Raw genomic sequence first — 24,700 nt, forward strand, 5'->3', positions numbered from 1 at the left:
AGAACTGTATGCACAGCAACAGCAGGGTTGTTGGAACAACAACTGTGACTGACTTTGCTCTTTCCAGAAATCCTATGGTGCAGTATTAAACCATAGGAGTAATGATGTAGCATGCTATCCAACTCCAAACACCCAGGTGGAAGGGATGGAGCTCCGACTCAAATTAGCTACTCCTCACCTTCTTTCACTTTTTTGTATTTTGCAAGTTTTCCTGTAGAAAATCGATAACATGGTGATGTTGGATATAACTGCAGGTGTGCAACCTCCATCTGATTCCTGAAACACTTGGGGAGGAGGCAAGGGAGGGAGGTAGGCAAAGGCGGATAAAAGTCTGCATCTCCCTACTTAAAAAAACACACGGGGGGTGGGGGCAAGCTAGGTGGTGCAGTGGACAAAGCACCAGTCCCTGGATTCAGGAGGACCTGAGTTCAAATCCAGCCTCAGACACTTGATACTTAATAGCTGTGTGACTTTGGGCAAGCTGCTTAACCCTCCTTGCCCTTGTGATGTTTAAAAATCTAAATTGTGGTCGCCTTAAATCAGAAGCTTCAGCTCCAGTCTAGCCTAGAGTTCCAGCCTGGTTGGGTTCTTCCTGAAGTCCTCCTCCACCAGTCTGCTTTAATCAGGAACACCCTCCCAAGCTGTTTGTGGAAGCTTTTTTATAGATCTGGAACAGAGGAGGTCCTTACACACTGCTTCAAGGTGATTGTTTGGCTTCATCCAAATCCATTGTCTTTGAAGGTGTTCTCAACTTGAGTTCACAGTCTACTTTCTGAGAACAAAACCTACTTAAGCTATAGCCAGGTGTGATTACAATCCAATTAACTTGAAGTAGGCTAAATTAGCAGTCAATCACTCTCACTTGATTCAATCAGTATAGATTAATCTCCAGGTGGGTCTTTGAAAATCTGCTAAATCCCATTATTTCATCACACCCTGCAAAAACCAAAACAAACAAACAAGGAGCAAAATAAACAATCATAGGAATGACTGGATGGCTGGATGAAGTCAACGTCAATGAATACATATGCCAATTGGTGGATGAATGAAGGTTTAAACAAATAATTAAACAAATAATTGACTAAATGGAAATAAGCAGGTGAGCAAGGAAATAAATGGATGGATAAAGAAAGGACGAAACTAACAAACAAATAAAGAGATAATAAATAGAAAGATAAAGAGGTAAATAGAGTGAATAAATAAATCAATGAATGAATGAATAAGAAATAAACGGTTATATGAAGAAACAAATAAATAAATGGATGGAGGAGTAAAAGAATAAACACAGGAATGAAGAAGTCGATGGGTGAATGAATAAATACGTGACTATGCCTATATAGATACCTTTATTTTAATAAATCTTTTCCTAAAGCTCTTGTGGAGGTCTTTAGATGGTTTGTCCATTGAGGAGTGAGTCTTCTCCATTCGGAGCACTTGCTTCCATCTTGGGGTCAGGTGTGTGTTCTTAGAGGGCAGGGTAGGGGGGTGGCAAGGATTCCTCCTGTCTCATTGCTGTTCATCCAACTGACTGTGGCTCGAGCTACAGTGCAGGTGAGACTGCCCTGTGTGTTCTCCGGTCCAGTCGACCAGGACTTCTGCCAGGGAGGCTCTAAGCCTGTGGGGGAAGGGTTTTGACCTTCCATGAAGGCTCTTCCTGAGAGCGAAGTTCTTTGTGGCCAGAGGCTTCCTCTTTGGCTCTCCAGCTTGCTGGGGCAGGGGACTGAGAAAACAGCCCTGGCCCAAGTCCCTGCTAAGACTGCCTAGGGGGTGGAGGCTTGATCTTGCCTTTAGCATTCTTGATCTCGCGCCTCCGGAATAAGGTCTGGGGCTGTGCAGCCAGAAAAGAGCTGGAAGTCAGCAGGACCGGGGGTCAAGGCTAGCCTCCCTGGCACCTCAGTCGTGAGGCATAACCGCAGGCCAGTCGCCGACCTTCTAGCTGCTCTAGCCCATTCTGGAAGTCCTCCTTCATGGCAAGTGAGAGGGCCACGTGCAAAGGAAGGAGGCGAGGCTCTGGCCAGAGACCGGCACTCAGCCTGGTCACAGAGGGTTACTGGGTGTGAGGCAGAGTCGCCAGTGTCCGGGCTCTGCTTCCTGGGCGACGCACTGCTGGGCTGCTGGGCTGCTGGGCTGCTGGGCTGCTGGGCTGCTGGGCTGCTGGGCTGCTGGGCTGCTGGGCTGCGACAGAGATAGGCAAGGGAAGGAGACGGATGGAGACCGCGCAGACTCTGCTGTTGGTAGCGAGGAGAGGGCCCTGACTCTGGTGCGCGCGGTCCAGCGTCTGGATGCGGAAAGGGGTGAGCAGAGCGTGCCAATCAGCGCCCCCTGGCCCCGAGCCCAAGGCGAAAGGAAGGCAAGCAGGTTTCTGCCGCGGCAGGGGTGGAGCCGGGAAGCCCTGCGGTTGACCCCTGGTGGATGACTGTGCACCTGTGAACTCGGCAGGGGAGGGCGGGGCCTCATGGGCCCTGTCTATAAAAGGCGCCAAGGCAGGAGCCTGGGAAGTCAGTCTTGTCTCTGACGAGGTGCCTCCTAGTGGCAGCTACAGCCATGGCCAAAGCAGTTGGTGCAGTTGGTGTCCCAGTTCCAGCTCGAGGCCGACGGCGGAGAGTCGTGGCTTCTGGCCAGCGTCCTCCTCAGGGCTCCCCTTGGGCTGGGCGCCAGCCGGCTCACCAGCCGCTGCCTTCGAAAGCTGGTCATCCGGCCACCTCGCTTCTCCTGTCTTCCAGGAAGCGGCGGGCAGCGTCGCGGGCTGCAGGGCGCCCCTAGGGAGTCCACAGGCTTCTCTCCATAGCTGTACGCGCCATCGCAGGGGCATCCAAGGCCCTGTCGAAAGGACCCTTCGGGCTCGCAGCTCGACGGGATCCTCCAGACACCATCAAGGCAGCTCTTTTCAGAGCTGCCACACACACTCTGGTTCAAAAGATAGATCAAAAGAGGAGCACCGCTGCTGCCCCTCCTTCCTCCCTGCACCCCAACCCCCACTCCCACCCCCACCCCAGCGTCACTCCGGCGGGGCCCCGGGGCCCCCCGGCCGCAGGCCCCGGCCGCCGCCTGCCCAACACCAGTCCCCGGCGATCACAATGCTCTGAGTGGCAGGCCCAGAGTGCCACTGGGCCCACTATCGCTGCCCCGGCCATGCCAGGCTACCCTGACCGAGCCTGCCCCGGGGCAATTGTTTTGGCACAGCCCCAGGAATCACGGCTGTCCCTTCCCCCCCACCACCCCCCACACCCCCCCGCCCCCATCGCCTCCGGTCCGGGCCATGCGGGCGGGGCAATGTTACCCAGAGGGTCAGGTAAATGCACCAAGAAAGGCAGCATCCACCTGGGCTCCCAGACCCTGTGGCATGGATGTGGCCGCCCCTGCCATCAGCGCAGAAGCAAGCTTGTGCCCCCCACCAAGCTTCACAGTGCCCCCCACCAAGCACCTCAGCTCCCACAGACACCTCGAGAGACCTCAGCCTCCTTCTGGTCATTCCAAAGTCACCTCACCTCACCTTCCCGCTTGGCCCTGTCCCCAGTCAGAGGCCAACCACTCCCTCCTTTGTGAGCCATGGATCACACTCCCACAGCCAAGATGGGCCACTCACCGATCAGGAAAATAGCTCTCCTCTGATCAAGCGCCCACCCCTATGCCTTGCCAGCCCAACAGGGGAGACTTTGGTGTCGACAGAGACACAATCAGAGAGCTCCGCGGAAAGCAGGACCGGCCCGACGACATCCAGCCCCTTGGCCGCACGCTGCACCCCCTTCACCCAAAGCACTGGTTTGCCTTCCTTCACTGCCCTCACCCAAAAGCTTTCTTGGCCCAGGGAACCCAAAGTGGATTGATGCCTCCACACCTCTACCTGAGAGTGCTGGAAGAGAGTCTTGTGAAAGCCTATCCCAACCTCCAGCCCCCACCCCCCACGACCCACCGTCTTTCCTCCGAGATACCAAGCTGCAGGTGGCTCTGAGCTAGGACTCGCTTTCTCTTGCGTTCCTCCCCTGGGTGGATCGTTCCCGCCCCAGGGCTCTTGTGACCATGGAGAGCTTGCCTTTCTTGCCCTTTCCGGAGCGCCTATCCTGCTCGTTTTCTGCTCACGGAGAAGTGGAAATCAAGGGAAGGGCCATCGCGTGGGGAAGGGCTATACCAGCTGGGCTGTGTAGACGCCGTGGAATAGTACCGTGCTGCAAGAGCCGACGTAGGGCAGCATGATGGCAGAAAGGCCCCGCAAGCCTTCTGTCAACTGACTTGGAGCGGTTGAGCAGAAGCAGCAGAATCCCGTGCACACCAACAGCCCTGCGGCTGTTGAAGCAAGGACCGGCGCTGACTTGGCTCTTCTCGGCAATCCTAGCATGCTGGATTATCCCAAAGGAGTAATGATGTAGCATGCTATCCAACTCCACAGAAACAACTGGTATGGATGGAGCTCCGACTCCAAAGCGCTACTCCTCACCTTCTTTCACTTTTGTCTTTTGGGCAGGTTTTCTTGTACGAGGTCGCTAACGTGGTCATGCTGTGTGCAACTGCACGTGTACAACCTCCATCTGATTCCTGACCACTTGGGAAGGAGGGGAGGACGGATAGCGTCTGCATCTCCCAACGTAAAGGAAGAAACTAAGGAATGCATGCATGGCTGGATGAAATATAAGACAGGGAATACACAAAAGAATTGGTGGATGAATGAAAGCTTAAACAAATAAGTAACTAATTAGCTGACTACATGGCAATAAGCGGGGGTGCCTAGCCATAAACTAAGGGGTGGATAAACAAAGCAAGAAACACACAAACCACCCAACAAAAAAAGAGGTAAAGACAGAAATAAAGAGATAGGAAAAGAGTTCAAGGAAGGAGTGGATAAAGCAATGAAGGAAGGAAGGAAGGAAGGAAGGAAAGAAACCTAACTGGAAAAATGAAGACACAGATAAATAAATGGATGGATGAGCGAAAGAATAAATAAACGCAGGAATGAAGAAGGAGATGGGTGAATGACTAAACACGTGACTATGCCTATGTAGAAATCTTTATTTTCTTCAATCTTTTCCTAAAGGGCGTGTCATCCCACAGTTTGTCCATGGGGGAGTGAGTCTCCTTCTCGATTTGGAGCAGTTGCTTCCATGTTGCGAACAGGTGCGTGTTCTCAGAGGGAAGCGTGGCTGGGTGGCAAGGATTCCTCCTGTCTCATTCCTGTTCGTCCAACAGACTGTGGCTCGAGCTCCCGTGCAGTTGAGACTGCCCTATGTGTTCTCCGGTCCAGTCGACCAGGGCTTCTGCCAGGGAGGCTCTAAGCCTGTGGGGGAAGGGTTTTGACCTTCCATGAAGGCTCTTCCTGAGAGCGAAGTTCTTTGTGGCCAGAGGCTTCCTCTTTGGCTCTCCAGCTTGCTGGGGCAGGGGACTGAGAAAACAGCCCTCGCCCAAGTCCCTGCTAAGACTGCCTAGGGGGTGGAGGCTTGATCTTGCCTTTAGCATTCTTGATCTCGCGCCTCCGGAAAAAGGTCTGGGGCTGTGTAGCCAGAAAAGAGCTGGAAGTCAGCAGGACCGGGGGTCAAGGCTAGCCTCCCTGGCACCTCAGTCGTGAGGCATAACCGCAGGCCAGTCGCCGACCTTCTAGCTGCTCTAGCCCATTCTGGAAGTCCTCCTTCATGGCAAGTGAGAGGGCCACGTGCAAAGGAAGGAGGCGAGGCTCTGGCCAGAGACCGGCACTCAGCCTGGTCACAGAGGGTTACTGGGTGTGAGGCAGAGTCGCCAGTGTCCGGGCTCTGCTTCCTGGGCGACGCGCTGCTGGGCTGCTGGGCTGCTGGGCTGCTGGGCTGCTGGGCTGCTGGGCTGCTGGGCTGCGACAGAGATAGGCAAGGGAAGGAGACGGATGGAGACCGCGCAGACTCTGCTGTTGGTAGCGAGGAGAGGGCCCTGACTCTGGTGCGCGCGGTCCAGCGTCTGGATGCGGAAAGGGGTGAGCAGAGCGTGCCAATCAGCGCCCCCTGGCCCCGAGCCCAAGGCGAAAGGAAGGCAAGCAGGTTTCTGCCGCGGCAGGGGTGGAGCCGGGAAGCCCTGCGGTTGACCCCTGGTGGATGACTGTGCACCTGTGAACTCGGCAGGGGAGGGCGGGGCCTCATGGGCCCTGCCTATAAAAGGCGCCAAGGCAGGAGCCTGGGAAGTCAGTCTTGTCTCTGACGAGGTGCCTCCTAGTGGCAGCTACAGCCATGGCCAAAGCAGTTGGTGCAGTTGGTGTCCCAGTTCCAGCTCGAGGCCGACGGCGGAGAGTCGTGGCTTCTGGCCAGCGTCCTCCTCAGGGCTCCCCTTGGGCTGGGCGCCAGCCGGCTCACCAGCCGCTGCCTTCGAAAGCTGGTCATCCGGCCACCTCGCTTCTCCTGTCTTCCAGGAAGCGGCGGGCAGCGTCGCGGGCTGCAGGGCGCCCCTAGGGAGTCCACAGGCTTCTCTCCATAGCTGTACGCGCCATCGCAGGGGCATCCAAGGCCCTGTCGAAAGGACCCTTCGGGCTCGCAGCTCGACGGGATCCTCCAGACACCATCAAGGCAGCTCTTTTCAGAGCTGCCACACACACTCTGGTTCAAAAGATAGATCAAAAGAGGAGCACCGCTGCTGCCCCTCCTTCCTCCCTGCACCCCAACCCCCACTCCCACCCCCACCCCAGCGTCACTCCGGCGGGGCCCCGGGGCCCCCCGGCCGCAGGCCCCGGCCGCCGCCTGCCCAACACCAGTCCCCGGCGATCACAATGCTCTGAGTGGCAGGCCCAGAGTGCCACTGGGCCCACTATCGCTGCCCCGGCCATGCCAGGCTACCCTGACCGAGCCTGCCCCGGGGCAATTGTTTTGGCACAGCCCCAGGAATCACGGCTGTCCCTTCCCCCCCCCCCCCCCCCCCCCCCCCCCGCCCCCATCGCCTCGGGTCCGGGCCATGCGGGCGGGGCAATGTTACCCAGAGGGTCAGGTAAATGCACCAAGAAAGGCAGCATCCACCTGGGCTCCCAGACCCTGTGGCATGGATGTGGCCGCCCCTGCCATCAGCGCAGAAGCAAGCTTGTGCCCCCCACCAAGCTTCACAGTGCCCCCCACCAAGCACCTCAGCTCCCACAGACACCTCGAGAGACCTCAGCCTCCTTCTGGTCATTCCAAAGTCACCTCACCTCACCTTCCCGCTTGGCCCTGTCCCCAGTCAGAGGCCAACCACTCCCTCCTTTGTGAGCCATGGATCACACTCCCACAGCCAAGATGGGCCACTCACCGATCAGGAAAATAGCTCTCCTCTGATCAAGCGCCCACCCCTATGCCTTGCCAGCCCAACAGGGGAGACGTTGGTGTCGACAGAGACACAATCAGAGAGCTCCGCGGAAAGCAGGACCGGCCCGACGACATCCAGCCCCTTGGCCGCACGCTGCACCCCCTTCACCCAAAGCACTGGTTTGCCTTCCTTCACTGCCCTCACCCAAAAGCTTTCTTGGCCCAGGGAACCCAAAGTGGATTGATGCCTCCACACCTCTACCTGAGAGTGCTGGAAGAGAGTCTTGTGAAAGCCTATCCCAACCTCCAGCCCCCACCCCCCACGACCCACCGTCTTTCCTCCGAGATACCAAGCTGCAGGTGGCTCTGAGCTAGGACTCGCTTTCTCTTGCGTTCCTCCCCTGGGTGGATCGTTCCCGCCCCAGGGCTCTTGTGACCATGGAGAGCTTGCCTTTCTTGCCCTTTCCGGAGCGCCTATCCTGCTCGTTTTCTGCTCACGGAGAAGTGGAAATCAAGGGAAGGGCCATCGCGTGGGGAAGGGCTATACCAGCTGGGCTGTGTAGACGCCGTGGAATAGTACCGTGCTGCAAGAGCCGACGTAGGGCAGCATGATGGCAGAAAGGCCCCGCAAGCCTTCTGTCAACTGACTTGGAGCGGTTGAGCAGAAGCAGCAGAATCCCGTGCACACCAACAGCCCTGCGGCTGTTGAAGCAAGGACCGGCGCTGACTTGGCTCTTCTCGGCAATCCTAGCATGCTGGATTATCCCAAAGGAGTAATGATGTAGCATGCTATCCAACTCCACAGAACCAACTGGTATGGATGGAGCTCCGACTCCAAAGCGCTACTCCTCACCTTCTTTCACTTTTGTCTTTTGGGCAGGTTTTCTTGTACGAGGTCGCTAACGTGGTCATGCTGTGTGCAACTGCACGTGTACAACCTCCATCTGATTCCTGACCACTTGGGAAGGAGGGGAGGACGGATAGCGTCTGCATCTCCCAACGTAAAGGAAGAAACTAAGGAATGCATGCATGGCTGGATGAAATATAAGACAGGGAATACACAAAAGAATTGGTGGATGAATGAAAGCTTAAACAAATAAGTAACTAATTAGCTGACTACATGGCAATAAGCGGGGGTGCCTAGCCATAAACTATGGGGTGGATAAACAAAGCAAGAAACACACAAACCACCCAACAAAAAAAGAGGTAAAGACAGAAATAAAGAGATAGAAAAAGAGTTCAAGGAAGGAGTGGATAAAGCAAGCAAGGAAGGAAGGACGGAAAGAAAGAAACCTAACTGGAAAAATGAAGACCCAGATAAATAAATGGATGGATGAGCGAAAGAATAAACAAACAGAGGAATGAAGAAGGAGATGGGTGAATGACTAAACACGTGACTATGCCTATGTAGAAATCTTTATTTTCTTCAATCTTTTCCTAAAGGGCGTGTCATCCCACAGTTTGTCCATGGGGGAGTGAGTCTCCTTCTCGATTTGGAGCAGTTGCTTCCATGTTGCGAACAGGTGCGTGTTCTCAGAGGGAAGCGTGGCTGGGTGGCAAGGATTCCTCCTGTCTCATTCCTGTTCGTCCAACAGACTGTGGCTCGAGCTCCCGTGCAGTTGAGACTGCCCTATGTGTTCTCCGGTCCAGTCGACCAGGGCTTCTGCCAGGGAGGCTCTAAGCCTGTGGGGGAAGGGTTTTGACCTTCCATGAAGGCTCTTCCTGAGAGCGCAGTTCTTTGTGGCCAGAGGCTTCCTCTTTGGCTCTCCAGCTTGCTGGGGCAGGGGACTGAGAAAACAGCCCTCGCCCAAGTCCCTGCTAAGACTGCCTAGGGGGTGGAGGCTTGATCTTGCCTTTAGCATTCTTGATCTCGCGCCTCCGGAAAAAGGTCTGGGGCTGTGCAGCCAGAAAAGAGCTGGAAGTCAGCAGGACCGGGGGTCAAGGCTAGCCTCCCTGGCACCTCAGTCGTGAGGCATAACCGCAGGCCAGTCGCCGACCTTCTAGCTGCTCTAGCCCATTCTGGAAGTCCTCCTTCATGGCAAGTGAGAGGGCCACGTGCAAAGGAAGGAGGCGAGGCTCTGGCCAGAGACCGGCACTCAGCCTGGTCACAGAGGGTTACTGGGTGTGAGGCAGAGTCGCCAGTGTCCGGGCTCTGCTTCCTGGGCGACGCGCTGCTGGGCTGCTGGGCTGCTGGGCTGCTGGGCTGCTGGGCTGCGACAGAGATAGGCAAGGGAAGGAGACGGATGGAGACCGCGCAGACTCTGCTGTTGGTAGCGAGGAGAGGGCCCTGACTCTGGTGCGCGCGGTCCAGCGTCTGGATGCGGACAGGGGTGAGCAGAGCGTGCCAATCAGCGCCCCCTGGCCCCGAGCCCAAGGCGAAAGGAAGGCAAGCAGGTTTCTGCCGCGGCAGGGGTGGAGCCGGGAAGCCCTGCGGTTGACCCCTGGTGGATGACTGTGCACCTGTGAACTCGGCAGGGGAGGGCGGGGCCTCATGGGCCCTGTCTATAAAAGGCGCCAAGGCAGGAGCCTGGGAAGTCAGTCTTGTCTCTGACGAGGTGCCTCCTAGTGGCAGCTACAGCCATGGCCAAAGCAGTTGGTGCAGTTGGTGTCCCAGTTCCAGCTCGAGGCCGACGGCGGAGAGTCGTGGCTTCTGGCCAGCGTCCTCCTCAGGGCTCCCCTTGGGCTGGGCGCCAGCCGGCTCACCAGCCGCTGCCTTCGAAAGCTGGTCATCCGGCCACCTCGCTTCTCCTGTCTTCCAGGAAGCGGCGGGCAGCGTCGCGGGCTGCAGGGCGCCCCTAGGGAGTCCACAGGCTTCTCCATAGCTGTACGCGCCATCGCAGGGGCATCCAAGGCCCTGTCGAAAGGACCCTTCGGGCTCGCAGCTCGACCGGATCCTCCAGACACCATCAAGGCAGCTCTTTTCAGAGCTGCCACACACACTCTGGTTCAAAAGATAGATCAAAAGAGGAGCACCGCTGCTGCCCCTCCTTCCTCCCTGCACCCCAACCCCCACTCCCACCCCCACCCCAGCGTCACTCCGGCGGGGCCCCGGGGCCCCCCGGCCGCAGGCCCCGGCCGCCGCCTGCCCAACACCAGTCCCCGGCGATCACAATGCTCTGAGTGGCAGGCCCAGAGTGCCACTGGGCCCACTATCGCTGCCCCGGCCATGCCAGGCTACCCTGACCGAGCCTGCCCCGGGGCAATTGTTTTGGCACAGCCCCAGGAATCACGGCTGTCCCTTCCCCCCCACACCCCCCCCACCCCCCCGCCCCCATCGCCTCCGGTCCGGGCCATGCGGGCGGGGCAATGTTACCCAGAGGGTCAGGTAAATGCACCAAGAAAGGCAGCATCCACCTGGGCTCCCAGACCCTGTGGCATGGATGTGGCCGCCCCTGCCATCAGCGCAGAAGCAAGCTTGTGCCCCCCCACCAAGCTTCACAGTGCCCCCCACCAAGCACCTCAGCTCCCACAGACACCTCGAGAGACCTCAGCCTCCTTCTGGTCATTCCAAAGTCACCTCACCTCACCTTCCCGCTTGGCCCTGTCCCCAGTCAGAGGCCAACCACTCCCTCCTTTGTGAGCCATGGATCACACTCCCACAGCCAAGATGGGCCACTCACCGATCAGGAAAATAGCTCTCCTCTGATCAAGCGCCCACCCCTATGCCTTGCCAGCCCAACAGGGGAGACGTTGGTGTCGACAGAGACACAATCAGAGAGCTCCGCGGAAAGCAGGACCGGCCCGACGACATCCAGCCCCTTGGCCGCACGCTGCACCCCCTTCACCCAAAGCACTGGTTTGCCTTCCTTCACTGCCCTCACCCAAAAGCTTTCTTGGCCCAGGGAACCCACAGTGGATTGATGCCTCCACACCTCTACCTGAGAGTGCTGGAAGAGAGTCTTGTGAAAGCCTATCCCAACCTCCAGCCCCCACCCCCCACGACCCACCGTCTTTCCTCCGAGATACCAAGCTGCAGGTGGCTCTGAGCTAGGACTCGCTTTCTCTTGCGTTCCTCCCCTGGGTGGATCGTTCCCGCCCCAGGGCTCTTGTGACCATGGAGAGCTTGCCTTTCTTGCCCTTTCCGGAGCGCCTATCCTGCTCGTTTTCTGCTCACGGAGAAGTGGAAATCAAGGGAAGGGCCATCGCGTGGGGAAGGGCTATACCAGCTGGGCTGTGTAGACGCCGTGGAATAGTACCGTGCTGCAAGAGCCGACGTAGGGCAGCATGATGGCAGAAAGGCCCCGCAAGCCTTCTGTCAACTGACTTGGAGCGGTTGAGCAGAAGCAGCAGAATCCCGTGCACACCAACAGCCCTGCGGCTGTTGAAGCAAGGACCGGCGCTGACTTGGCTCTTCTCGGCAATCCTAGCATGCTGGATTATCCCAAAGGAGTAATGATGTAGCATGCTATCCAACTCCACAGAAACAACTGGTATGGATGGAGCTCCGACTCCAAAGCGCTACTCCTCACCTTCTTTCACTTTTGTCTTTTGGGCAGGTTTTCTTGTACGAGGTCGCTAACGTGGTCATGCTGTGTGCAACTGCACGTGTACAACCTCCATCTGATTCCTGACCACTTGGGAAGGAGGGAAGGACGGATAGCGTCTGCATCTCCCAACGTAAAGGAAGAAACTAAGGAATGCATGCATGGCTGGATGAAATATAAGACAGGGAATACACAAAAGAATTGGTGGATGAATGAAAGCTTAAACAAATAAGTAACTAATTAGCTGACTACATGGCAATAAGCGGGGGTGCCTAGCCATAAACTAAGGGGTGGATAAACAAAGCAAGAAACACACAAACCACCCAACAAAAAAAGAGGTAAAGACAGAAATAAAGAGATAGAAAAAGAGTTCAAGGAAGGAGTGGATAAAGCAATGAAGGAAGGAAGGAAGGAAGGAAAGAAACCTAACTGGAAAAATGAAGACACAGATAAATAAATGGATGGATGAGCGAAAGAATAAATAAACGCAGGAATGAAGAAGGAGATGGGTGAATGACTAAACACGTGACTATGCCTATGTAGAAATCTTTATTTTCTTCAATCTTTTCCTAAAGGGCGTGTCATCCCACAGTTTGTCCATGGGGGAGTGAGTCTCCTTCTCGATTTGGAGCAGTTGCTTCCATGTTGCGAACAGGTGCGTGTTCTCAGAGGGAAGCGTGGCTGGGTGGCAAGGATTCCTCCTGTCTCATTCCTGTTCGTCCAACAGACTGTGGCTCGAGCTCCCGTGCAGTTGAGACTGCCCTATGTGTTCTCCGGTCCAGTCGACCAGGGCTTCTGCCAGGGAGGCTCTAAGCCTGTGGGGGAAGGGTTTTGACCTTCCATGAAGGCTCTTCCTGAGAGCGAAGTTCTTTGTGGCCAGAGGCTTCCTCTTTGGCTCTCCAGCTTGCTGGGGCAGGGGACTGAGAAAACAGCCCTCGCCCAAGTCCCTGCTAAGACTGCCTAGGGGGTGGAGGCTTGATCTTGCCTTTAGCATTCTTGATCTCGCGCCTCCGGAAAAAGGTCTGGGGCTGTGCAGCCAGAAAAGAGCTGGAAGTCAGCAGGACCGGGGGTCAAGGCTAGCCTCCCTGGCACCTCAGTCGTGAGGCATAACCGCAGGCCAGTCGCCGACCTTCTAGCTGCTCTAGCCCATTCTGGAAGTCCTCCTTCATGGCAAGTGAGAGGGCCACGTGCAAAGGAAGGAGGCGAGGCTCTGGCCAGAGACCGGCACTCAGCCTGGTCACAGAGGGTTACTGGGTGTGAGGCAGAGTCGCCAGTGTCCGGGCTCTGCTTCCTGGGCCACGCGCTGTTGGGCTGCTGGGCTGCTGGGCTGCTGGGCTGCGACAGAGATAGGCAAGGGAAGGAGACGGATGGAGACCGCGCAGACTCTGCTGTTGGTAGCGAGGAGAGGGCCCTGACTCTGGTGCGCGCGGTCCAGCGTCTGGATGCGGAAAGGGGTGAGCAGAGCGTGCCAATCAGCGCCCCCTGGCCCCGAGCCCAAGGCGAAAGGAAGGCAAGCAGGTTTCTGCCGCGGCAGGGGTGGAGCCGGGAAGCCCTGCGGTTGACCCCTGGTGGATGACTGTGCACCTGTGAACTCGGCAGGGGAGGGCGGGGCCTCATGGGCCCTGTCTATAAAAGGCGCCAAGGCAGGAGCCTGGGAAGTCAGTCTTGTCTCTGACGAGGTGCCTCCTAGTGGCAGCTACAGCCATGGCCAAAGCAGTTGGTGCAGTTGGTGTCCCAGTTCCAGCTCGAGGCCGACGGCGGAGAGTCGTGGCTTCTGGCCAGCGTCCTCCTCAGGGCTCCCATTGGGCTGGGCGCCAGCCGGCTCACCAGCCGCTGCCTTCGAAAGCTGGTCATCCGGCCACCTCGCTTCTCCTGTCTTCCAGGAAGCGGCGGGCAGCGTCGCGGGCCGCAGGGCGTCCCTAGGGAGTCCACAGGCTTCTCCATAGCTGTACGCGCCAGCGCAGGGGCATCCAAGGCCCTGTCGAAAGGACCCTTCGGGCTCGCAGCTCGACGGGATCCTCCAGACACCATCAAGGCAGCTCTTTTCAGAGCTGCCACACACACTCTGGTTCAAAAGATAGATCAAAAGAGGAGCACCGCTGCTGCCCCTCCTTCCTCCCTGCACCCCAACCCCCACTCCCACTCCCACCCCCACCCCAGCGCCACCGTCCATTGGTCCATTGGCCACCCTGGTACCTCGGGCACGGGACGTGCCGGGTCACTCCGGTGGGGCCCCGGGGCCCCCGGCCGCCGCCTGCCCAACACCAGTCCCCGGCAATCACAATGCCCTGAGTGGCAGGCCCAGAGTGCCACTGGGCCCACTATCGCTGCCCCGGCCATGCCAGGTGACCCTGACCGAGCCTGCCCCGGGGCAATTGTTTTGGCACAGCCCCAGGAATCACGGCTGTCCCTTTCCCCACCCCCCCACCCCCCGCGCACACACCCCCCACCACACCCCCGCCCCCATCGCCTCCGGTCCGGGCCATGCGGGCGGGGCAATGTTACCCAGAGGGTCAGGTAACTGCACCAAGAAAGGCAGCATCCACCTGGGCTCCCAGACCCTGTGGCATGGATGTGGCCGCCCCTGCCATCAGCGCAGAAGCAAGCTTGTGCCCCCCCCACCAAGCTTCACAGTGCCCCCCACCAAGCACCTCAGCTCACACAGACACCTCGAGAGACCTCAGCCTCCTTCTGGTCATTCCAAAGTCACCTCACCTCACCTTCCCGCTTGGCCCTGTCCCCAGTCAGAGGCCAACCACTCCCTCCTTTGTGAGCCATGGATCACACTCCCACAGCCAAGATGGGCCACTCACCGATCAGGAAAATAGCTCTCCTCTGATCAAGCGCCCACCCCTATGCCTTGCCAGCCCAACAGGGGAGACTTTGGTGTCGACAGAGACACAATCAGAGAGCTCCGCGGAAAGCAGGACCGGCCCGACGACATCCAGCCCCTTGGCCGCACGCTGCACCCCCTTCACCCAAAGCACTGGTTTGCCTTCCTTCACTGCCCTTACCCAAAAGCTTTCTTGGCCCAGGGAACCCACCGTGGATCGATGCCTCCACACCTCTACCTGAGAGTGCTGGAAGAGAGTCTTGTGAAAGCCTATCCCAACCTCCAGCCCCCACCCCCCACGACCCACCGTCTTTCCTCCGAGATACCAAGCTGCAGGTGGCTCTGAGCTAGGACTCGCTTTCTCTTGCGTTCCTCCCCTGGGTGGGTCGTTCCCGCCCCAGGGCTCTTGTGACCATGGAGAGCTTGCCTTTCTTGCCCTTTCAGGAGCGCCTATCCTGCTCGTTTTCTGCTCACGGAGAAGTGGAAATCAAGGCAAGGGCCATCGCGTGGGGAAGGGCTATACCAGCTGGGCTGTGTAGATGCCGTGGAATAGTACCGTGCTGCAAGAGCCGACGTAGGGCAGCATGATGGCAGAAAGGCCCGGCAAGCCTTCTGTCAACTGACTTGGAGCGGTTGAGCAGAAGCAGCAGAATCCCGTGCACACCAACAGCCCTGCGGCTGTTGAAGCAACGGACCTGGCGCTGACTTGGCTCTTCTCGGCAATCCTAGCATGCTGGATTATCCCAAAGGAGTAATGATGTAGCATGCTATCCAACTCCACAGAACCAACTGGTATGGATGGAGCTCCGACTCCAAAGCGCTCCTCCTCACCTTCTTTCACTTTGGTCTTTTGTGCAGGTTTTCTTGTACGAGGTCGCTAACGTGGTCATGCTGTGTGCAACTGCACGTGTACTACCTCCATCTGATTCCTGACCACTTGGGAAGGAGGGAAGGACGGATAGCGTCTGCATCTCCCAACGTAAAGGAAGAAACGAAGGAATGCATGCATGGCTGGATGAAATATAAGACAGGGAGTACACAAAAGAATTGGTGGATGAATGAAAGCTTAAACAAATAAGTAACTAATTAGCTGACTACATGGCAATAAGCGGGGGTGCCTAGCCATAAACTAAGGGGTGGATAAACAAAGCAAGAAACACACAAACCACCCAACAAAAAAAGAGGTAAAGACAGAAATAAAGAGATAGAAAAAGAGTTCAACGAAGGAGTGGATAAAGCAAGCAAGGAAGGAAGGACGGAAAGAAAGAAACCTAACTGGAAAAATGAAGACCCAGATAAATAAATGGATGGATGAGCGAAAGAATAAACAAACAGCAGGAATGAAGAAGGAGATGGGTGAATGACTAAACACGTGACTATGCCTATGTAGAAATCTCTTCAATCTTTTCCTAAAGGGCGTGTCATCCCACAGTTTGTCCATGGGGGAGTGAGTCTCCTTCTCGATTTGGAGCAGTTGCTTCCATGTTGCGAACAGGTGCGTGTTCTCAGAGGGAAGCGTGGCTGGGTGGCAAGGATTCCTCCTGTCTCATTCCTGTTCGTCCAACAGACTGTGGCTCGAGCTCCCGTGCAGTTGAGACTGCCCTATGTGTTCTCCGGTCCAGTCGACCAGGGCTTCTGCCAGGGAGGCTCTAAGCCTGTGGGGGAAGGGTTTTGACCTTCCATGAAGGCTCTTCCTGAGAGCGCAGTTCTTTGTGGCCAGAGGCTTCGTCTTTGGCTCTCCAGCTTGCTGGGGCAGGGGACTGAGAAAACAGCCCTCGCCCAAGTCCCTGCTAAGACTGCCTAGGGGGTGGAGGCTTGATCTTGCCTTTAGCATTCTTGATCTCGCGCCTCCGGAAAAAGGTCTGGGGCTGTGTAGCCAGAAGAGAGCTGGAAGTCAGCAGGACCGGGGGTCAAGGCTAGCCTCCCTGGCACCTCAGTCGTGAGGCATAACCGCAGGCCAGTCGCCGACCTTCTAGCTGCTCTAGCCCATTCTGGAAGTCCTCCTTCATGGCAAGTGAGAGGGCCACGTGCAAAGGAAGGAGGCGAGGCTCTGGCCAGAGACCGGCACTCAGCCTGGTCACAGAGGGTTACTGGGTGTGAGGCAGAGTCGCCAGTGTCCGGGCTCTGCTTCCTGGGCGACGCGCTGCTGGGCTGCTGGGCTGCTGGGCTGCTGGGCTGCTGGGCTGCTGGGCTGCGACAGAGATAGGCAAGGGAAGGAGACGGATGGAGACCGCGCAGACTCTGCTGTTGGTAGCGAGGAGAGGGCCCTGACTCTGGTGCGCGCGGTCCAGCGTCTGGATGCGGAAAGGGGTGAGCAGAGCGTGCCAATCAGCGCCCCCTGGCCCCGAGCCCAAGGCGAAAGGAAGGCAAGCAGGTTTCTGCCGCGGCAGGGGTGGAGCCGGGAAGCCCTGCGGTTGACCCCTGGTGGATGACTGTGCACCTGTGAACTCGGCAGGGGAGGGCGGGGCCTCATGGGCCCTGTCTATAAAAGGCGCCAAGGCAGGAGCCTGGGAAGTCAGTCTTGTCTCTGACGAGGTGCCTCCTAGTGGCAGCTACAGCCATGGCCAAAGCAGTTGGTGCAGTTGGTGTCCCAGTTCCAGCTCGAGGCCGACGGCGGAGAGTCGTGGCTTCTGGCCAGCGTCCTCCTCAGGGCTCCCCTTGGGCTGGGCGCCAGCCGGCTCACCAGCCGCTGCCTTCGAAAGCTGGTCATCCGGCCACCTCGCTTCTCCTGTCTTCCAGGAAGCGGCGGGCAGCGTCGCGGGCTGCAGGGCGCCCCTAGGGAGTCCACAGGCTTCTCCATAGCTGTACGCGCCATCGCAGGGGCATCCAAGGCCCTGTCGAAAGGACCCTTCGGGCTCGCAGCTCGACGGGATCCTCCAGACACCATCAAGGCAGCTCTTTTCAGAGCTGCCACACACACTCTGGTTCAAAAGATAGATCAAAAGAGGAGCACCGCTGCTGCCCCTCCTTCCTCCCTGCACCCCAACCCCCACTCCCACCCCCACCCCAGCGTCACTCCGGTGGGGCCCCGGGGCCCCCGGCCGCCGCCTGCCCAACACCAGTCCCCGGCAATCACAATGCCCTGAGTGGCAGGCCCAGAGTGCCACTGGGCCCACTATCGCTGCCCCGGCCATGCCAGGTGACCCTGACCGAGCCTGCCCCGGGGCAATTGTTTTGGCACAGCCCCAGGAATCACGGCTGTCCCTTTCCCCACCCCCCCCACCCCCCGCGCACACACCCCCCCACCACACCCCCGCCCCCATCGCCTCCGGTCCGGGCCATGCGGGCGGGGCAATGTTACCCAGAGGGTCAGGTAACTGCACCAAGAAAGGCAGCATCCACCTGGGCTCCCAGACCCTGTGGCATGGATGTGGCCGCCCCTGCCATCAGCGCAGAAGCAAGCTTGTGCCCCCCCCCACCAAGCTTCACAGTGCCCCCCACCAAGCACCTCAGCTCACACAGACACCTCGAGAGACCTCAGCCTCCTTCTGGTCATTCCAAAGTCACCTCACCTCACCTTCCCGCTTGGCCCTGTCCCCAGTCAGAGGCCAACCACTCCCTCCTTTGTGAGCCATGGATCACACTCCCACAGCCAAGATGGGCCACTCACCGATCAGGAAAATAGCTCTCCTCTGATCAAGCGCCCACCCCTATGCCTTGCCAGCCCAACAGGGGAGACTTTGGTGTCGACAGAGACACAATCAGAGAGCTCCGCGGAAAGCAGGACCGGCCCGACGACATCCAGCCCCTTGGCCGCACGCTGCACCCCCTTCACCCAAAGCACTGGTTTGCCTTCCTTCACTGCCCTTACCCAAAAGCTTTCTTGGCCCAGGGAACCCACCGTGGATCGATGCCTCCACACCTCTACCTGAGAGTGCTGGAAGAGAGTCTTGTGAAAGCCTATCCCAACCTCCAGCCCCCACCCCCCACGACCCACCGTCTTTCCTCCGAGATACCAAGCTGCAGGTGGCTCTGAGCTAGGACTCGCTTTCTCTTGCGTTCCTCCCCTGGGTGGGTCGTTCCCGCCCCAGGGCTCTTGTGACCATGGAGAGCTTGCCTTTCTTGCCCTTTCAGGAGCGCCTATCCTGCTCGTTTTCTGCTCACGGAGAAGTGGAAATCAAGGCAAGGGCCATCGCGTGGGGAAGGGCTATACCAGCTGGGCTGTGTAGATGCCGTGGAATAGTACCGTGCTGCAAGAGCCGACGTAGGGCAGCATGATGGCAGAAAGGCCCGGCAAGCCTTCTGTCAACTGACTTGGAGCGGTTGAGCAGAAGCAGCAGAATCCCGTGCACACCAACAGCCCTGCGGCTGTTGAAGCAACGACTGGCGCTGACTTGGCTCTTCTCGGCAATCCTAGCATGCAGGATTATCCCAAAGGAGTAATGATGTAGCATGCTATCCAACTCCACAGAACCAACTGGTATGGATGGAGCTCCGACTCCAAAGCGCTCCTCCTCACCTTCTTTCACTTTGGTCTTTTGTGCAGGTTTTCTTGTACGAGGTCGCTAACGTGGTCATGCTGTGTGCAACTGCACGTGTACAACCTCCATCTGATTCCTGACCACTTGGGAAGGAGGGAAGGACGGATAGCGTCTGCATCTCCCAACGTAAAGGAAGAAACGAAGGAATGCATGCATGGCTGGATGAAATATAAGACAGGGAATACACAAAAGAATTGGTGGATGAATGAAAGCTTAAACAAATAAGTAAAATAATTAGCTGACTACATGGCAATAAGCGGGGGTGCCTAGCCATAAACTAAGGGGTGGATAAACAAAGCAAGAAACACACAAACCACCCAACAAAAAAAGAGGTAAAGACAGAAATAAAGAGATAGAAAAAGAGTTCAACGAAGGAGTGGATAAAGCAAGCAAGGAAGGAAGGACGGAAAGAAAGAAACCTAACTGGAAAAATGAAGACCCAGATAAATAAATGGATGGATGAGCGAAAGAATAAACAAACAGAGGAATGAAGAAGGAGATGGGTGAATGACTAAACACGTGACTATGCCTATGTAGAAATCTCTTCAATCGTTTCCTAAAGGGCGTGTCATCCCACAGTTTGTCCATGGGGGAGTGAGTCTCCTTCTCGATTTGGAGCAGTTGCTTCCATGTTGCGAACAGGTGCGTGTTCTCAGAGGGAAGCGTGGCTGGGTGGCAAGGATTCCTCCTGTCTCATTCCTGTTCGTCCAACAGACTGTGGCTCGAGCTCCCGTGCAGTTGAGACTGCCCTATGTGTTCTCCGGTCCAGTCGACCAGGGCTTCTGCCAGGGAGGCTCTAAGCCTGTGGGGGAAGGGTTTTGACCTTCCATGAAGGCTCTTCCTGAGAGCGCAGTTCTTTGTGGCCAGAGGCTTCGTCTTTGGCTCTCCAGCTTGCTGGGGCAGGGGACTGAGAAAACAGCCCTCGCCCAAGTCCCTGCTAAGACTGCCTAGGGGGTGGAGGCTTGATCTTGCCTTTAGCATTCTTGATCTCGCGCCTCCGGAAAAAGGTCTGGGGCTGTGTAGCCAGAAGAGAGCTGGAAGTCAGCAGGACCGGGGGTCAAGGCTAGCCTCCCTGGCACCTCAGTCGTGAGGCATAACCGCAGGCCAGTCGCCGACCTTCTAGCTGCTCTAGCCCATTCTGGAAGTCCTCCTTCATGGCAAGTGAGAGGGCCACGTGCAAAGGAAGGAGGCGAGGCTCTGGCCAGAGACCGGCACTCAGCCTGGTCACAGAGGGTTACTGGGTGTGAGGCAGAGTCGCCAGTGTCCGGGCTCTGCTTCCTGGGCGACGCGCTGCTGGGCTGCTGGGCTGCTGGGCTGCTGGGCTGCTGGGCTGCGACAGAGATAGGCAAGGGAAGGAGACGGATGGAGACCGCGCAGACTCTGCTGTTGGTAGCGAGGAGAGGGCCCTGACTCTGGTGCGCGCGGTCCAGCGTCTGGATGCGGACAGGGGTGAGCAGAGCGTGCCAATCAGCGCCCCCTGGCCCCGAGCCCAAGGCGAAAGGAAGGCAAGCAGGTTTCTGCCGCGGCAGGGGTGGAGCCGGGAAGCCCTGCGGTTGACCCCTGGTGGATGACTGTGCACCTGTGAACTCGGCAGGGGAGGGCGGGGCCTCATGGGCCCTGCCTATAAAAGGCGCCAAGGCAGGAGCCTGGGAAGTCAGTCTTGTCTCTGACGAGGTGCCTCCTAGTGGCAGCTACAGCCATGGCCAAAGCAGTTGGTGCAATGGTGTCCCAGTTCCCGCTCGAGGCCGACGGCGGAGAGTCGTGGCTTCTGGCCAGCGTCCTCCTCAGGGCTCCCATTGGGCTGGGCGCCAGCCGGCTCACCAGCCGCTGCCTTCGAAAGCTGGTCATCCGGCCACCTCGCTTCTCCTGTCTTCCAGGAAGCGGCGGGCAGCGTCGCGGGCTGCAGGGCGTCCCTAGGGAGTCCAAGGTTTCTGCCGCGGCAGGGGTGGAGCCGGGAAGCCCTGCGGTTGACCCCTGGTGGATGACTGTGCACCTGTGAACTCGGCAGGGGAGGGCGGGGCCTCATGGGCCCTGCCTATAAAAGGCGCCAAGGCAGGAGCCTGGGAAGTCAGTCTTGTCTCTGACGAGGTGCCTCCTAGTGGCAGCTACAGCCATGGCCAAAGCAGTTGGTGTCCCAGTTCCAGCTCCAGGCCGACGGCGGAGAGTCGTGGCTTCTGGCCAGCGTCCTCCTCAGGGCTCCCATTGGGCTGGGCGCCAGCCGGCTCACCAGCCGCTGCCTTCGAAAGCTGGTCATCCGGCCACCTCGCTTCTCCTGTCTTCCAGGAAGCGGCGGGCAGCGTCGCGGGCCGCAGGGCGTCCCTAGGGAGTCCACAGGCTTCTCCATAGCTGTAGGCGCCAGCGCAGGGGCATCCAAGGCCCTGTCGAAAGGACCCTTCGGGCTCGCAGCTCGACGGGATCCTCCAGACACCATCAAGGCAGCTCTTTTCAGAGCTGCCACACACACTCTGGTTCAAAAGATAGATCAAAAGAGGAGCACCGCTGCTGCCCCTCCTTCCTCCCTGCACCCCAACCCCCACTCCCACTCCCACCCCCACCCCAGCGCCACCGTCCATTGGTCCATTGGCCACCCTGGTACCTCGGGCACGGGACGTGGCCCGGGTCACTCCGGTGGGGCCCCGGGGCCCCCGGCCGCCGCCTGCCCAACACCAGTCCCCGGCAATCACAATGCCCTGAGTGGCAGGCCCAGAGTGCCACTGGGCCCACTATCGCTGCCCCGGCCATGCCAGGTGACCCTGACCGAGCCTGCCCCGGGGCAATTGTTTTGGCACAGCCCCAGGAATCACGGCTGTCCCTTTCCCCACCCCCCCCACCCCCCGCGCACACACCCCCCCACACACACCCCCGCCCCCATCGCCTCCGGTCCGGGCCATGCGGGCGGGGCAATGTTACCCAGAGGGTCAGGTAACTGCACCAAGAAAGGCAGCATCCACCTGGGCTCCCAGACCCTGTGGCATGGATGTGGCCGCCCCTGCCATCAGCGCAGAAGCAAGCTTGTGCCCCCCCCCCACCAAGCTTCACAGTGCCCCCCACCAAGCACCTCAGCTCACACAGACACCTCGAGAGACCTCAGCCTCCTTCTGGTCATTCCAAAGTCACCTCACCTCACCTTCCCGCTTGGCCCTGTCCCCAGTCAGAGGCCAACCACTCCCTCCTTTGTGAGCCATGGATCACACTCCCACAGCCAAGATGGGCCACTCACCGATCAGGAAAATAGCTCTCCTCTGATCAAGCGCCCACCCCTATGCCTTGCCAGCCCAACAGGGGAGACGTTGGTGTCGACAGAGACACAATCAGAGAGCTCCGCGGAAAGCAGGACCGGCCCGACCACATCCAGTCCCTTGGCCGCACGCTGCACCCCCTTCACCCAAAGCACTGGTTTGCCTTCCTTCACTGCCCTTACCCAAAAGCTTTCTTGGCCCAGGGAACCCAAAGTGGATTGATGCCTCCACACCTCTACCTGAGAGTGCTGGAAGAGAGTCTTGTGAAAGCCATTCCCAACTCCCAGCCTGCCCCCTCCTCGACCCCCCACTGTCTTTCCTCCAAGATACCAATCTGCAGGTTGTTCTGACTTGGGCCTTGATTTCTGTATGATTCCTCCGCTGGGTAGACATTTCCAGCATTGAGAGCTTGCCTTTCTTGTCCTCCTCCATTCATTTGCCCAATCCTTATCCTTGCCTGCCCAACTAGGAGAGACTTTTTCTCCACAGAGCCACCGTTGTCTTTGCTGCCAAGAGTCTCCTTAAAGGTATAGTTCTTTAATTTGGGCCACTATTCTGCATTGATTCTCTGTAAGGCACACATTTTACTGATTCTCTTTTTTCCCAAATCTACTGTTTTTGGGGATTAATTCCAAACTTCCATACCCCCTTTCACCCAAAAAGTTCTGGCCAGGCTGATGATATGAATAAAGAGCTTAAGCTCATGATTGGCATATTATGTCTGAAACCCATTTGAAGTGGCCTGATATTTTACCATTGGCATTAGTATATCTAGGCTTTTGACCTACAGGAGAACTTCATATTCCTCCTTATGAGATCCTTTTTTGTCCCCCTCCTATCCATGGTAAATCTTTTTCCCCAGTGTATGCATCACTGGTGGGAAATCATACTTTTCTTTCCTCCTATATACAGAAAGTACAACCTAGAACTCCATGATTCAGGTTTTGATGTTCAAGGTGTTCCTTTAGATTTTTCCTTAGATGATTTAAATCCTGGAGACAATGTATATATTAAGAACTTTCAGTGATCCAGTGGTACCCAGCCTGCTTGGCAGGGACCTTTTCAGGTATTATTGACAACTCCTCCTGCTATTAATATTTGAGAAAAAGAATCCTGGATTTATTGTTCCCATGTAAAGCCTGTACCAATTATAGGTAAACAAATATCAAATAAAACTCAAACAGATGCCAAAGAGCAAAAACCCTAACAATAGCAGCTGCTAAAGAACAAAAAACCCTAACAGAGCCCAGGGGAAATACGCAGTTACCATTTGATAATCCAGTTACATGCTCTGGGACTTAGAAGGTCACTCTAGAAATCATCTTAGACACAGATAAGAAACTGCTGATTATCTGCTCAATCATAGAACAGACTTTGAACACTCCCTTTAAAGAATATGTTGCTGATTTGATAAAAGCTAATACGTTGGCTGGCAATGATATGATTTTAGCTTTTGCAAAACATAACCACCTGAATGTAATCATTCACTAGTTGAATAAGCCCCTATACAAATTTGTGATGCAGAGAAAGCCAATGCTAAAGAACTCCACATTTTGTACCGTAGAGAACATTATGACAGCATTAGAAAAATCAATGATAATTCACTGCAGGAGCAGCAGCAGTGAATTATCATGCTAGAGTTTGGGGTACACAACATTGTTTTAACTGGCATACAGAGAATTGGGTAACCAGTTAAAACAATGTTGTGTACCCCAAATTCTAGCACTATAATAATTTACCTTTAACAACCTTTTCCTTCTACAGGTAAACCACTGAGAGCACATGGCCTTGTTTTCTGGCCTACCTCAACCTCCCCCACCCTTTCCTCTTCCCCCTACTTAACTGTTGTTCCTTGAAACCATCTCTTTTTTGTTGTTTTTTGAAAGGCATTGAAAAGTTCTGTAATTCACCATATACTACAAAAGGGTGCTTAGGAAACCTTTTGCTTTTTGCTTTTTGGTTTTGGTTTTGTTTTTCTTTTAACTTATTTCTTTTGCTTTCTTTTTAACTCAATTTTCTAAACTGAGTGAATTTCAAAGACATTTTAAGTATCTGCTGTGGGCCATTGGGCCTCAGAAGCTGAAGAGAACCATGGGTTTGATGAGTTTGTTTATGGGATCATCTTTTTTAGAAGGGGGTTATTGAAACTTATTGCTTCATTTATCAATGAACATATCGAATATTTATTCTTGCTAATTGAAGTTTTATTTCTTTTTGATAAATTGATTATTACTTTAAGTATCTGTTATTGTCATACTAGATAGAGAATTCATGTACAAAATGATGTGGTTAATTGCTCAAAGAAGATTATGTAATAATGTCTAATATTATCAGCCATTTACATTCATTTGTCATTTATATGTCTTTGTGACTATGTATACTCTGGGTATCATTAGGAATTATTGTGTACATTACAAGTATATCCTCAGTTATGCAGCATAAC

Source organism: Dromiciops gliroides, chromosome 3 (assembly GCF_019393635.1).
Source record: "Dromiciops gliroides isolate mDroGli1 chromosome 3, mDroGli1.pri, whole genome shotgun sequence".
Taxonomy (NCBI): domain Eukaryota; kingdom Metazoa; phylum Chordata; class Mammalia; order Microbiotheria; family Microbiotheriidae; genus Dromiciops; species Dromiciops gliroides.